We start from the raw sequence: 16,674 nt of genomic DNA, 5'->3' as shown, positions 1-16,674 counted from the left end.
AGTGCTAAGATGATATCACATTATTATTTCAATTTAACATTGTAACACACTGTTAAAATGGAATTGTTTCAACTGCTTTTAATTAAGACATCAGAAGACCATGATAGATCAATGTTTTAGTAAGTTTATCCTCATGCAAAATGATATAGCAACTAATCTACTCAAGTTGTCTATAGTAGTGAATAAAAGTGTTTTTGAGACCCAGGGTTATCACAAACCTTCAAGATATATGTAGATTTGGGGCTATCATGAAGGAAAAAATAATTTCTTTGGAAAATATTAGAATTCTGTGACATTTCCTTAATCTTCATGGGGAGGAGAGAAATATGTAATTTCTCCTTGTTTTCAGTGACAGAGGCAATAAGGATTCCACTCAGACTTAGCCTGTGTCTCAAGTCTGAGGGGATGCCTGGACTTAGGACCCAAACCTAGAAAAACCACTAATTGAAGACTGTAAGGTAGGTCTCTGAGAGAGCAAGGGATGTGGAGTTCATGGAGATTCAGGATCCTTATATTCTTTCAGGTCAGAGGATGACCAAGTTTTGCCCATTAATGAGGTCTGCCTTAAAAACAAAATAGTAGATCTGTAACCACCATAAATGTGTTCTTTTGCTTCAAAATCTCCCTGAGTCTAGAAGGGATTTCTTTGTAAAAGCCTCTTTGAAAGAACTGTAAGTGGAAAAATCTGAAGTAGGCAATGCAAGGACACATTTTCCCAAATCACAAAACGTACAGTAGAACGTTACCATAGAGGAAATAATTCACAATTTGTTCATCGAATTAAAAGGTCAGTTTTAAGTATCTGCCAATGCCTGAGGAAGGCCAGATTATATCGCTGCTGGTGAAGTCCTAACTTCCTTACCAAACTACTACTCTTTACAATAACTGACCCAGACTTGCAGGAGTCAAAAAGCAGAGGAAGGTGTTTGTGGATAGGGTAGCAACACAGAGAGGCTCAGTGTTAAAATAGAGGAAGCTGATCTTTCTTCACACAAGTTTTGACTTGCTAAATCAGAAGCAATCCCAGCTAGATGAGAATTCTAAACTTTAAATTGTACTCAGGGTATACAAGTGACTCACTGGGAGAAATAAGAATTTCCACAAGCTGAAAGGTTCCAAGAATCTCAGGGCCACTGTGCATCTCCATGTACAGTCAATCCAGCATTCAACTCTTCCCTCCTCTTTGGCAGAAATTGTGGAGAAACTCATGTATACATTTGACCCTGATATTCTGAGGAAATAGAGTATATTAGAAGCATTGATCTTCAAGTACAACTCATAGAATTATGCTGGATTCCTTTCCAAATGTAGGCTAGTATGGACTGAAACTCCAGACTCACATACTCCAGTATGCATCTTGTCTTCTCACAATGAGCACACCCACTCTCCTGAAATCATAAACACACATGTGTATTCACACATGCACAATCATACCATTTATAACTCATTTTTCTGGAAGTGTCAACATGATGATCACTTCAACATGAAGTCTTGCTTAAATTTTCAAATTCAATTTGCTCCCCATATTGCACCCAAATATTCAGAATTTTAATTAGACAAATATATTTTAGATATATTTTCTTACTGTTTATAAAATCTACAGATTTTTAGACAGGTGTGTGTGGGGGGTTTGTGTGTGTGTGTGTGTGTGTGTGTGTGTGTGTGTGATCTAACTAATGATGAGGCAGTGGATCTCATACACCAAATGACTGAACCTGACTTTGAAACAGAACATCTTTTACTGTTACTGATTCTTAAATATTTGTCTAAGTTTGATTGTCACTCATTTGCAATAGTAACATAAGTTGAAGATGATTTCTGTTTGAAATCACAAAACTTGCCAAGGAAGAATTAATTGTTTTAAATATAGATTGATTTAAATACTGTAACCTTATAGATAAAATTTATTAAAGTAAAGAATTAAAACTTTAGGACAGAATTACTTAGAATTGTTTAGATTCATCTATCGGAGGGTTTGGAATAAAACTCCACATTAAGTGTAGGAATAGATGGACTGGTTCTCTTTTCTGACAACCTTTTTTTATTATAGAAGCTACATCAACTGTTTTGCATATGTGTTGGAATGAGTATTTAGCACTTCTTTAAAAAAATCTTTCCCATTACTGCAAAGACTGCTTGTCTGAGAGGCAGATATGTTCTTTCACAGAAAATAACAAATAAGTTGGCATTTATCCAATGATTTTGATGCTCTGATATTATTTTAAAGACACAGTATAGGGTTTATATAAGACAATAATTCAGTTGATCAGAAGTTGTACATGGTAACATTTAAATAGTATTGTTAATTATGATAATATATTTTAGTACAAGTTTAACCTCAGAGGGATATGCTTATGTTTTTGTACTATCTTATACATGTTTTAAATAGTCCACAAACTCAAGTTTGAGCTTAGTTTTATACATAACAATGCAATACTTTGAAATTGAATAAAGATGGGCCAGTCAGTCTCAGCCACTTGTCCAGACCCTGTTTCAAAAAAAAAAAAAAAAAAGAAGGGTGGTTAAGCCCTCCTGAGTTCAATTCCCAACCTTCCCACCTAAAAAATAAATAAGCAGAAAAATGTTACTGAGAATAGAACTATAAACATTTAGTAAATTAAAGAGAACGCAAACTACACAAAAATCTTCCTATGATTATAGAAATAACCAGAAAAAGAACACTTAGAATGTATATGAATACAAATGAATATAGTTATAATGGTTTAATACATTTTTTGGAGGGGTATCAGGGATTGAACTCAGGGGCACTTGACCACTGAGCCACATTCCCAGTCCTATTTTGTATTTTATTTAGTGATTAGCACCTCACTTTTGCTGAGGTGCTTTGAACTCCCCTTTCTCCTTCCCCAGTCTCCCCAGCCCCTGGGATTACAGGCGTGTGCCCGTGGACCTGACTTTATAAGTAATTTTTACATAATGCGAATAAATGAAAAGATAATACCAAATACCAGATGGGAACACCAGGTTAGTGTAAGAATATTTATATTTCAAAAATGATTTTATAATATCTTTTATTATCAGCCTAAATAATAACTTGATCATTTGATTGAAATATCTATCTAGATAAGAAAAATACTGGTGTTCAAGTTCAAGGACAGTCATAGTGGGGAATTTCTTTACAAGATAACAAAAATACAGATTCCAGAATTTAAAATTGGCACTGAAAACTCAAGGTTATCTTTAAACATCTATAAATCAACTCACAAGGGCAGCAGAAAACTAGAATATGTATCAAAAGCCACAGGCAGTGTTCAGGGACACATAGTTATTTACGCTCATGTATCCATTAACCTTCCACAGCCACATGTGCACCATCAACTCACTTCATGCTCCACCTAAGGATTCTCTGGAAGATTTGTGATGTCTCCCAGATCACATCTGGAGAACAGCGGTGCCTGGTGATCCCATGGTCTCATGCTATTTGTACTTACTTGAAATTTACAATAACCCTCTTCAAGGTTAAACCATGGATGCTGTAGATAGCTTTTTGGCTGCTGTGAGTAAAGGACCCAACCTAAACAATTGTAAAGAAGTAAAAGTTCATTTGAGGGCTCACGGTTTCAAGGTCTCCTAGTCCATAGGGTCTGGCTCCATTCCTCAGGGCTCAAGGTGAGGCAGGACATCATGGCAGAAGAGTGTGGCAGAAGGAGCCAGTTCACGTGATAATCAGGAAGCAGAGAGAGACAGATCTCCACTTGCCAGATACAAATATTTACCCCAAGCTACACCCCAATTCCCACCTCCTCCAGCCACACCCTACCACTTTAGTTACCACTCAGTTAATCCCTATCAGGGGACTGATTTGCTGATGGGTTTAAGACTCTCATAACCCAACAATTTCTTTCTGAACCTTCTTGCATTGTTCCACATGTGAGCTTTTGGGGAATACCCACATTCAAACCGTAACAATGGGCTGAGAGTGGAAGGGAAGGGGATGAGAAATCCATGACTCCCTAATAGGTTTTATCTTTTTTTTTTTTCCCCCTTTTTCTCATCTTCACAGCAAAATTGAGTCTTTTGGTATGCTTTTCTATCCTGGAAGAGAACTCATTTAATTATATTGTCTTTCAATAATGGGAGTGGCATAGTTCTTTTTCCACTGGGAAAACTGCAATGTGATTACTGATTAAATAAAGTATACAACATTAATGTCATCACCATTTAAAAAAATCTAGACAGTAAAATACATTGATGTAAAGGAATTGGTAGTGACTTCCATTTTTTACCAATATCCATTTGCCCAGAAATTCAGTGAAACATAATTAAAATCATGTACACCATATTTTATTCAGCTTTTCTTGCTGTGATCAAAAGACCTGACAAAAACACTTAGAGGAGGAGAAGTTTATTTTGGTTCATGGTTTCTGAGTTTCAGTCCATGGTCAGCCGACTTCATAGTTCTAGACCCTCAGTGAGGCAGAACATTATGGAAAAAAGGAAAGACAGGGAAACTGCTCATTTCATGACAGCCAGGAGACAGAAAAAGAGAGAGCACTCCACTTGCTAGTGACAAAATATAACCCCCCAAGGCAAGCCAACTATCCCCAGTCACAACCTACTTGCCTAAATTAATCACTCAGTACAGTTCTTTCAAATTATTAATCCATAAAGTGGATTAATCTGCTGATCAGGATATAGTCCCCATAATCTATTTATATCACTGCTGAATATTCCTGCATTGTCTCACACATAAGCTTTTAGGATATACCTCCTATCTAAACTGTAACACGTCATTTCTAAAGATAGTGCTAAAATAGTCTGATCATCTGTCAGGCTCTCTCTCACATTTTCTGCATCTACAAGAAGAAAAACTTAAAAACCTTGGGAGTTGAATAATAAAAGTGCAAAGAAATTAAGACTCTTAATCAAGACTTTAGAGCAGAGTTACACTGAATCTATCTACACCTGTTCACAAGTAATTGCTTCTCAGTCTGCACAATCAAGACATTAAGTTCTATGTGAAGTAAAGTGAATTATAAAAATTAATTATAACTTGTACATAAGGGGGAAAGTATAGAAATAAATATAGATGAGAAAACAACTGAAGTTAAAACTTGTATTATGTAAATTACTAAATATTCTTTCCATAAATAATTTATTAACCTTATAGCTAAATTAATTTTATCAAATTATAAATTATTTATATTTTTCCCTAGTTCTATCTTAATTAAACTTTCACTTTCTCTCTTACTTTTGATAATAGTACATAATTTTTCCATGTATTTTTAAAGTTAAGTTTTTATTTTTTCTTGGTTGTCATAAATAGCAGAGAAGGCTAAGTAGTATCTCTGTACTACTATCTACCAAAAATACAATTTTAGAAAAGGACTTAAAACAGTAAATATTTTTAACAAATATGAAAACTGTATTTTCCTTTGAGTGTGCTATTCTTTCATCCTTCTACAAAGTGTTGGTAAAAATATGATGCTTTATTTCTATTTTTATGATATGGCTTTTGCATTTGTAGTTCTTATTTATAATTATGAAGTTGTGTTTAAAACTGTTTAGACCTATAACTTTTTAAATGTAGCTGTTGAAAAATGTGTATTAGACATAGTTTGTCCTATCCTAGAAATCTATGATTCTGAAAGTATTTTTTCCTTAAATATAAACTTCATAACAGAAAAAATAAAAGTTAGGATTCCACTGCCAGATGATAGACTATGTAAATTTTTCTTATTTGGGTCAACACAGATAATGCTTTATGTATTCTTAAACATATAATCATTGTTAAGGGAATAAATATCTGGAATGGCTATATGATATAGACATAGATTTCTGAAGAATAAATTCAGAATGCCCTGCATTCAGTGTTTAACAGTTATTGCTTTTATATTTTTTACTAAAATGAATTTCTGTCTTAGATAAAATTACAGATATACAATTCTAAAGTACAGAGATAATATGAAAGTTTGTATGGATTTATTATTTAAAATGAATATGTTCAATTGTCTAAGATCACACAAATGGTTTTCATTAGTGTTTGCTAACAGCAGAGGGAGATATTGAGCTACAAATTAAGATTTTTCAGTGTACATCTTCTGTAGAATGACTGATAGTATGATATATGAATTCAAAGTTTATTTTGTTGAGAAAACACTTTGTTTATAAATATTTCCTGAAGATAGCTTTGTCTTAAGATGTGTCTTACAACCAACATGGGGTTTTGTAAAAATCTGAATATTAATGTTCTTATATTATGATAATATGAAATTCGATATTCAATTTAAATGTCTCACTTTTAAATGTCAAATAACTTAAAACTTATGTATTTTATATTTCATCAGAACCAACTGGTAGAGTGAAGTATATGTATTTTTAACACTCAGTAAGACCTGAATGGCTATCTCTAGTCTATTTACTAGCAAATTACTTAGCAATTTACTTTCCTTTTCAAATTTTCACTGTCCTCATCTGTATAATGAGGTATTTTATACATTTGTTGTGAAGATAAAAAATCCAGAATATGGTGTCCAACAAGGTAATTTCCCATTATAGATCTCAATACATGTTCATTACTGTTCATAATATTACCATTACTTCATTTAAAATTCAAGAAATACTTATCAGTGAATGCATGGAAAATGCATAAAAGGTGATTATTAATCATAACAAAATCTAAATTATTTATATAATAATATATTTATATAATATTGATATTATACCATTATATATTATAATACTTTATGTACTAGATTAAAATATACCTGATATAACTTACAATATTAAAATATAATTACATATTTGCATCCAATACAATCCTCCTAATCTTACTCATAAAATAAAATTTCTTATGTTTTAGCTTTTATTATAAAAGATGATTATTTATTTAAAAGCTTCAGGAAACATCACATGCCATCCCAATTATACAGATTTCATCAAAAGGAAACCCAACAGGTAAACAGTGAGTGATAAGTTAATGCTAATAAGAAAGAGATAAAGTCTTAGAAGAATGTTATTTAATGACTTCAGATAGAAATATCTGATTGGATATTTAATTATATTGAAATTATAGGGAACTGTGCTTTCCCTTTGGGGTCACACCATTCAAAAGATTACTATTGTTTTAATTTAGACCCAGAATTATTTTATACAGGATCATTAAACCTAGTTCCTGTTAAATTACAGAACCTCATTTTCTGATTCCTTTATTTATATTGCTATATGAATACAAGGAATGTTTCCTCTCAACTCCGTTAGAGAACACTGTGTTTATCATTAGTAGGTCCTGTAGCTGAGAGTTCTACCCTTTAATTCAACTGATGAACGTGGCTAAGAATCCCAGATTGTTCCTGGTAGAGGTTATATTTAAAGTATATCCATGCATACAGATAAGATTTTGGCGGGCAACAGATATTAAGTATTTCAGGTAGGAGGAACAGCTTAAGAAAAGACAATTTGAGCAAAGGGGAAATGAAAGTCAATTAAAGAGCCAATTTTAAGTATATCTACTATTAGATTTTATTGGCAAATGTTAAAAAGTACTTAAGAATTTTATTAGAAGTCAACTTATGTAGAAATTTGGATTTCAGAGTAATTTGGAAAATAATAGAAAAATCTTAATCACTAGAATAGTCTAGTCAAGAGTGTATTTGCCAAATATCAATGGATGAATCAGAGGTCGTAAGGATAAATCAAAAGCTGAGAGTAAAGCTAAGGGTGTGTAGCTCAGTGGTAAAGTCTGTGCTTAGCAATGTGGCATAGCTGGGGTTCAATCCCCAGACCCAGCCAAAAAAGAAAAAGGGTGGAAATTCAATCCCCTTTTATTGTTCATGCCCTTTCATTATTCATACTATTATTCACATTGGGTGACATTTTGACATTAGGTCCTGGAAAGGATCTCAGCACTTGAGGAAGTTGTGGAGATTATCTGAGTCAAGGAACCATGAGAGTGAAATTCTGACAGGGGAAGTTAAAAGTGATTAAAGACATTCTGCAGACTTTTGAAAGCCAGGGTAAAATTACAAGCTTTCCTATTAGGATATTTTCATCATTTTCATTTAATTTCATAGGTATTTTTGTATGTACAGATTATAAAGAAGTCAAAGATTAAGATTTTAGAATCACATATAGAAAATTTTTAGAAAGCTGGACAGAATGGTGCATGTCTATAATCCCAGCGGCTAGGGAGGCTGAGGCAAAAACCAGCCTCAGCAAAAGCAAGGCACTAAGCAACTCAGTGAGACCCTGTCTCTAAATAAAATACAAAATAGTGCTGGGGATGTGGCTCAGTGGTCAAGTGCCTCAGAGTTCAATCCCCATTACCCGCTCCCTCAAAAAAAAGAAAATTTTCAGAAAGCACTATAGAAGAAAGGTTTATGTTGAAACTTTCTGGTACACTTTATTAATTTTTGCAATTTATAAAGTATGTACTTAGGTCAAATGTAAGGCTGATTCTATCCTTTATCAGGATTCATTTAATTACTTTTCTACATTTTCTTTAATAATTGTTCTCTTCTTTATTCTTTTCTCATTCACTTCCTGTTTAGATATCATGTTGTTTAGTTTTCATGTTTTTATCTCCAGAACCTCAGTTTCTATATGTCTGCATGATCTGCCTTAGAACACACCTGAAATGGAGAATGACGTACTGGATTTCTTTCCTAGATCTGCTTTTACAAGCATTCCTGCGGTAGTAAAAGACTGTATACCCTTTCATTGTTCATTTCTTATCTATATTGGGTAACGCTTTGACATTAGAAATGAGCATTTTATTCCCAAGTTAACATGTTTGGAATTCAAATTATCCTGTAAGATTTGGGTAGGTAGATGTTTGATAACATTTATTTAAATAAATTTGTTCAAAAAAAGAAAATCTGGGCATATCTTCCTAGCAGATATTAAATCACAGAGCCTGCAGTGTGGTACTAATATATAAGTACAGGCTAGAATAGAACATAAAGCCCAGAAAAAGAATATATAAACATTTAAAATATGAGAAGAGTGGCATCAAAAATTATTGTGGCAAAGATGTGCTTTTAAATAAATGTTATTAGGACAAATAAGTAGACTTTTGAGGGAAAAGATAACGTTAAATCCATACTTTGTAAAACACACACATGCGCGCACACACACACAAATACACAGCAAATATCTGAAATCTAAATTTTTCTTTTTAAATTTTTCAAAAGACTTAGAAGCAAAATGGGTAAATTTATTCTTGAACGTTCTTGTACAGGAAGTTGATGGATGTGAATTGTTTTATGTAGAGGTGAATATTTTAATTGCAAAGGAAAAAGTAATGTTGGGCTCACCTATTTATATTTTGTGTCATGTGTACCGAAAAGTTACTAATTCATAGCAGGTGAAGCATAACTGTGTGTTAACCAGTATTTGAAATGATGAACCAAATAAAACTCTTCCAGAAAATTCTCTACCAATTTTGAAGTATTACCAAATGGTTGCTGAGTTCTCACTTCTAGGGCTCTCACAAGAATACATCCCAGATGCCATTATCTTCCAATGGTCTGAAAGCAGTCTGTTTATGCCTCTGGCATGTGCAAAGTAGTACATACCTTCCTTTGTCTACTCCAATACAGGCCTTACTTGGCTGCTTTGTGCAATGTATCAGTTGCACTTACCTCTTAGTTTCTTTGACTTTTGGAAGGCTTTAATAGAAGCAACTAAACAGTACCTAGGATCCCTTTCTGATTCCGGGAATACTACTGGGCTGCTACCCATGTTAGTGACTTGAGAGTAACAGTAAATAATTCTCATCAAATCAATGGTATTTTTCATAGTATCTGAAATTTGTCATAGTTTTTTACTGAGCAAAATATTATAGTAAAACCTAATTCCAGATCCCAGCATACTTTCTAGGATGTTTGATATTCAATACCCTTTTATTAAATAAGTCATGATAGAGGAAAAAACCATGGTGCTTGTAACATCCTACTATAATTTTATTGAACAAAGACATGCATATCACGATGTCCAGTACCTGTTCATTATTCACAATAATTAATGTTTTATACAGTCCTGGTGTTCCCTGACTCAGGGAATATGGAAACATTGCTCCAGGTGAAATATGAGACTAGATATTGAGTCACCACAATTTCATCAGCTGATCAATGCATAACCTTGTTTTACATGTTTCTATATTTTAAAACACCTCATTTGATATGTATTTCTGACTTATTAACATTGAACTCATGGTCACTAACACTATAACTCATGTCTCAAAGAAATTCATCCATCATATTATTCCTTAAAGCTCATCACAGCCATCTTTTTGCTTAGGGACATTACATAACACTTCAACATTATAATGTGCAATATCTTAAACAGTGAAATCACCCCAAAATTGGCAAAATGTGAAAAATAGTGTAGTAATGTATTATGAAAAAGATTCTTATTTAAAGTCTGAGCAATGAAAGAAGTCAGAGCGTCACTGTCTTTGAACTCAGCTAAGAATGTACACATTAGGCAGATTAAATTTCTTGTAGTTGTGTGTATCCACATACCTGTACTGATTTGAGACTAACAAATATTACTGAGTAGGCAAACTCATAAAGACAGAATCTGAATAATGAGAATTTATTTTATTAGCATTTGTTTTACCACATTCATAGTTGTTCTTACACTATTTATCAACAAGCAGAAAACTATCAAAATCAGTCAAGATATTAGAGCAACCATTAAGATATGCTCTGAAGATTAGCCTTGAAGATTTCTAAATGAAAAATGATTGTATTCATGAAAAAAGGGGTGACAAGTCTGCTAATTTCACAATCCGCAGAAGAAACTATCTGCAATTTACCTAATTATGACATATATTAATTATATGTTATATACATAGCATGTGTATATATATGTTCCTGAATACCTATAAAGACATTGAGAAACAGATATAATGAACCATTCTGTCAGTGAAAATAATATTGTCACTTATTTAATGGTTTTCGAAAACACAAATGAGAATTCTGAAATCAAAGGCTCATGTCTAACCTAATTCTGCTACTAAGCTGTGAGATAATTATGAGAAACTCATTACTTTTTCTGAATTTTAATTTATTCATATATAATGATAGGGTGAGATAAATAATCTCTAAAAAACTTTAATGTATAAATGAGAGTTTTTATGAATTTTAATATTATAAGAGCTCTGACAACTATATTGATATTTGTGCAATTATGAATAGGTAGACATTCTGAATTTATAATACAGTTGTGATAATTATGTTTATATGATTTGTAAATCTAAATATATTCCTTAACTACAAAACTACTCAACTAGAGGAGGGACAAAAATATGATATTCAACATTTTTCAAAATATCCTAGTACAAGAATAACTAGAAATCACAACTTTAATAAACTAATGGTTATACATATTATATGACTGAGAACTTGTTTTCTAAAATTGTATATACATCTAACAAACTCATGGGGTTTTTTTTTTTTTAGCAGTAAGAAATTCAGGTGGTGTAGCTCTCACATTAGGGGATAGTGAAATAACTAATACTTATAACAATATTCCTAAGCTACCAAAAACAATAAAGATTTTTATCTTCAGACATGAACAGACAGTAAAATTGAGAAAATGATGAGAAATATTAAATTGTTACATTTGTTGTATGAAGAAAGAATTGGGTTATTTGAAAGACACAGTGACAAAACAGTTCCTTGTCATGTCAGATGGTCACAGGCACTTATGTCTAACTCCTGCCTCCATTTGTTCTCCAGATAAAATGGGGGTCTGGTGCATTCCCTTCCCACTGTTATACAAGCCCACCCCTTTGATTACTAAAATATACCTATGTAAACTATCAGGTGGCAGGGGGATTGTGCAGTTGGAGGGAAGGATGCATCTTACAAAAGGAATATTACATATATGCTTGAGGGATCTGCTGTGGTTTAGATATGAGGTGTCCCCCCCAAAGTTCATGAGTGGACAATGCAAGAATGTTCAGAGGTAAAACTATTAGATTATGAGTGCTGCGATCTAATCAGCAGATTAATCCACAGATAAGGATTAACTGGTGGTGACTGTAGGCAGGAAGGGTGCAGCTGGAGGAAGCAGGTCACCAGAGATAGGCCTTTGGGGTTTATAGTTTTTCTGCAGTGAGTGGAGCTCTCTCTTTGTGCCATGTTATGAGCTGCTGTCCTCTGCCATCCACTTCTGTCATGATGTTTGGCCTCATCTCAGGCCCAGAACAATGGAGTTAGTTGACAGCAGACTGAACCTCTGAAACCGTGAGTTAAAATAAACTTTTCCTCCTTTAACCACAGTTTTTGGTCACAATGATAAAAAAAAAAAAAAGTTAACTAAAACAGAATCCTATGAAATATCTGAGGTCCAACCTCTAATAAGAGACTGCAGTGGTACTGTGATGTGGCACACATAACATGAATAGAATCAAAGGGCTTATGATCTATGTAGTGTACAAAAGATTCTTCTCTCAGGTGTAACCAAAGTAAGCAGAGTAGCATCTCACATAAACTGATTTCCTATTTTTATGCTGATGCATAATAATCATATAGAATAGTGAGATTCATTGTGGTTAATTAATATATGCACAAAGCATAACTCAATAAATTTTATTCCCCACTAGTTCTTCTCCTCTTCTACCATTCCCTGATTCTCTTTATAAACCCTATTCACCTCCCTTATATTTTCATGAAATCCTTATTTCCCTCTTTGTTCTATAGCTTTCACATATGAGAGAAAAAACACATGACCCTTGACTTTCTGAGTCTGGCTTATTTTGCTTAACATAATACTTTCCTATTTTATTCATTTTCTTGCAAATGACTACTTCATTCTTTATGGATAACATTTTCTTTATCCATTTATCTGTTGATGGACACCTATGTTGTTCTATAACTTGGCTACAGTGAATCATGCTGATACAAATATGAGTATACAGATACCAATATAGTATGCTAATTTTAATTCTTTTGGATGAATACAAAGGAGTGATAAAGCTGGATCATATGGTAGTTCTCTTCCTACTCTTTTCAGGAACCTCCATAATGATTTCTATAGTGGATATACTGATTTAAATTCATACCCAAAATTTACCTCTTTAGACACATTTTTACTGCATCCTCACCAGTACTCACCAAAAATGTGCAGTTGGTCTGAACTCCATTGCTCTGGGCCTGAGATGAGCCAAACATCATGATGTCATTTTAACTGGAGTTAAAATCTCAGTGCAGCTTTGATACTTTAAAAATAGTCATATTACCAAAAAATGCAGATTCAATGCAAACCCCCATCAAAATACCAATGCCATTCTTCACAGAACTAGAAAAAAAAAGTTTCAAAATTCATGTGGGAGAAAAAAAGACCCAGACCAGTCAAAGCAATTCTAAGCAAAAAGAGTAATGGTAAAGATATAGCAGTAACTTGTTTTAAATTATACTATAGAATTATAGAAACAAAATCAGCATGGTATTGGCATTAAAAAAGGAAATGAAGATCAGTGGAATAGAATAGAAGAAACAGAAACAAATCCACATGGATACAGTCATCTGACAAAGTTGCCTAAAACATACATTTGAGAAAAGATAACCTTTTCAACAAAAGATTGCGAAAAAACTGTTTATCCATATGTAGATGAACTAAACTCAATTTGTATTTTTTGCCAAGCATGAAAATCAACTGAAAGTGGGTCAAAGATGGAGAAATTAGGTCAAAAACACTACAACTGCAACAATATACGAAACACTTCAATGAATATATGAAACCTGTGCAAAACTGTTAACAATCAGGGTCCTGCCTATCAAAACCATGCTGAGTTCCATCTCATTCTGGTTAGAATGGCAATCCTCAGAAACACAGGTAACCAATTGTCCACAAGGATGTGGGGAAAAAGAATCTTATGTATGCTGTTGGTGGGACTACATATTAGTATAACCACTCTAGAAAGCAATATGGGAATCCTTCAAAAGACTAGGAATAGAATCACCTTATGACCTAACTATCCTTGTCATTGGTATTTATTCAAAAGAATTAAAATAAACATAATACATTGATACATGCATTACAAATGTTTATAGCAAAATTCATTATAGCCAAGTTATAGAATCAACTTATTTGTCCATCAACAAATGAATGGATAAAGCAAACATGGTATATATACACAATGGAGTTTTACTCAACCATAATAAAGAATGAAATTATTACATTTGCTCATAAATGGTTGAAATTGGAACACATGATGTTAAGTGAAATACTCCAGACTCAGAAATTCAAGGATCAGTGTTGTCCGTCCTATATGGAAGTTAGAAGGGGAGGGGCAATAAAAAAATGGATCTCATGAATGTTGAAGGGAGACCAATAGAGTAGTGAATGGAGAACAAGAGAGAAGGAAAAGAGGAGGGTATAGGGATATACTGGGGAACAAAATCTACCAAATTATGCTTTGTCCATTTAAAACTACACCATAATGAATCCTGCTTTTATATTTAATTATAATGCACTAATTAAAATAATACTACTAATACAAGGGACATCAGTTAAGTAGAACAAGTGAATCGGGGAAGGAGGAATAGATGGAAATGGAACATACTGGGAGTTGAGATTGATCAATAAATGTATGCATGTATGAATATGGCACAGTGAATCCTGCTACTTTGTATAATTAAAAATCATCAATAAGAGAATGATAACCAAGTGTTCCAGTAAAGCATTTATGTTTCTTTAAAAATAGAAACATTTTTCAAATTAAAAAGACTACCAGACGTGCTTTTGAAAACATTTGTCCTTCTTACATATATGACTAAACCTCATCTTTCTATAAATTCTGTCCACACTTTAAAATGCTTATCTTGATTCGTAGTATCAGATATGAATGAGCAAATTTTGAAGTCATAATAAACATGAAAATCTAGACTCTTCCTTTTACTAGTTCTGTGATAATGGATGTTATAATATCTCTTGATGGCCAAGTTTTTCAATTTTAAGATTAGTTGCCTCCAGGTTTCTTCAAAGTGTAACTTCGCTACCAAGTAGAGAAGTTATGATAGTTATACACATGTGCAGCACTCCTAGTTATTTCTAATGATACTAAATACCTAATCTATTTGGTAAATAACCAAAATAATATACATCTAAGATAGTTTCATTCTAGTGAAGAACTGTGGCATCCATTTTTTTTAAATTTGAAGAATCTTTATAACCCCTTGCAAAAACTTGCTTACAATAAAAGCAACAGATTGCCAGTGATTTCTACAAAAATATTTTATACTTTGCTTCTAATCATACTAAAATTTCATTATTTTTAAATATTCTTTTAACATATTATAATGACAATTTTGGGCCAACAGAGTGCTAATTGCTTTATATTTGCTAGATTTTTTAAATAAAACTTTCCACCAGAGGGTGCTAAAAGAGTGAAAATGATTTAAATTTAGAGGTGTTAGGATTGAGTCTATAAATAGTTATTAATGTTAAACAAATATTCCAGATTGGGTTTTGATTGAAAATCCATATTTTCATACTTTTCTCCTCCTCCCAAATTGAAGATTATTAAAAATTAAATTCTATTCATATCAAAGATTTTATTTTCTAGAAAGCACCTGTTTCTATATAAAGGAAGGATGAGCAGGTAAGGGGCATTTTTAATTGATTCCTTTCTTAAAATAGAAATGCTATGGTTCAAAAATCATTTTGATGGCAAATAATTGTTTAACTGTGAAATTTCTAAAAATCAGTGGCACCTAAATTTTAGTAGGTTGAACTACAGATAAAAATGAAGAACCACTTGTTAGAAATGACTCTCTGATTATTATTAGCCAGAGACAGAATATTTCAGAGTATTTGTTTTACTGTAGTCAGGTGATCTCAGACTAAATACTATGGAGATGAACAAATTTAAAATCTTTCTTATTTCAAAGTAATGTTTTATGTGAAAAGAATTTTGCATTTTTTACTGCCTAGGAAATATCTGGTATGATATATCCAAAATCTACTTGCTATTCCTCTTACAGAATATAACTAAATCATTTCCCTTCCACTTCTCCCAAAATGCAAAAGGAATCTATCCATTAAAACAAGTATGACTTATTACAATTATTTGATTATGAGTATATATGATTTTTTATTAAAATTTTATTAGCATTAATATTGTTATTTATCACAATGGCCTATGTTCTATTTTAGTACATGGAAGCATAAAAATTATAAAAAATGCTGTCTTTATTTTCTAAAATACACAATAGTGTATGTGGTAAATATATTTTGCAGCATGTTCTATAGAAAACTCATTTGTTCTAAGAGACAGGGAAGATTGATATAGTTAAGCTATGTATATGTTACATATACATAATACATGATTATATATTAAATATATATTAAAATCATCAAAAAGGTAGTTGCACTATACTAAAAATGCATACATATATCTTCATGTCCTGATTTTTCATAGGTGTACAAGTATATGAAATGCATATTTAGTGTTGAATATAAATTGATTCTGAAAAGATACTTTTTGTCAGTATTTGAGTGAATATTTACAACTCAAAAGTTCATTCTCCCAGTTATGTAAAACTTTTTAAAATATCATATTATAAAATGTAATATATCTTATTTTGTTTTGGAGCTTTTCAGCAAGATTCCCGTTAAGCATAACAACAAAAAAAGCAAATAATTTCAGGGAAAATCATCATTGATAATTTATTCACCATTTATGTTAATATTAATACTCCA

This window comes from Sciurus carolinensis, chromosome 5, assembly GCF_902686445.1.
Source record: "Sciurus carolinensis chromosome 5, mSciCar1.2, whole genome shotgun sequence".
NCBI classification, from domain to species: domain Eukaryota; kingdom Metazoa; phylum Chordata; class Mammalia; order Rodentia; family Sciuridae; genus Sciurus; species Sciurus carolinensis.
Note: the sequence above shows the minus strand (reverse complement) of the source record.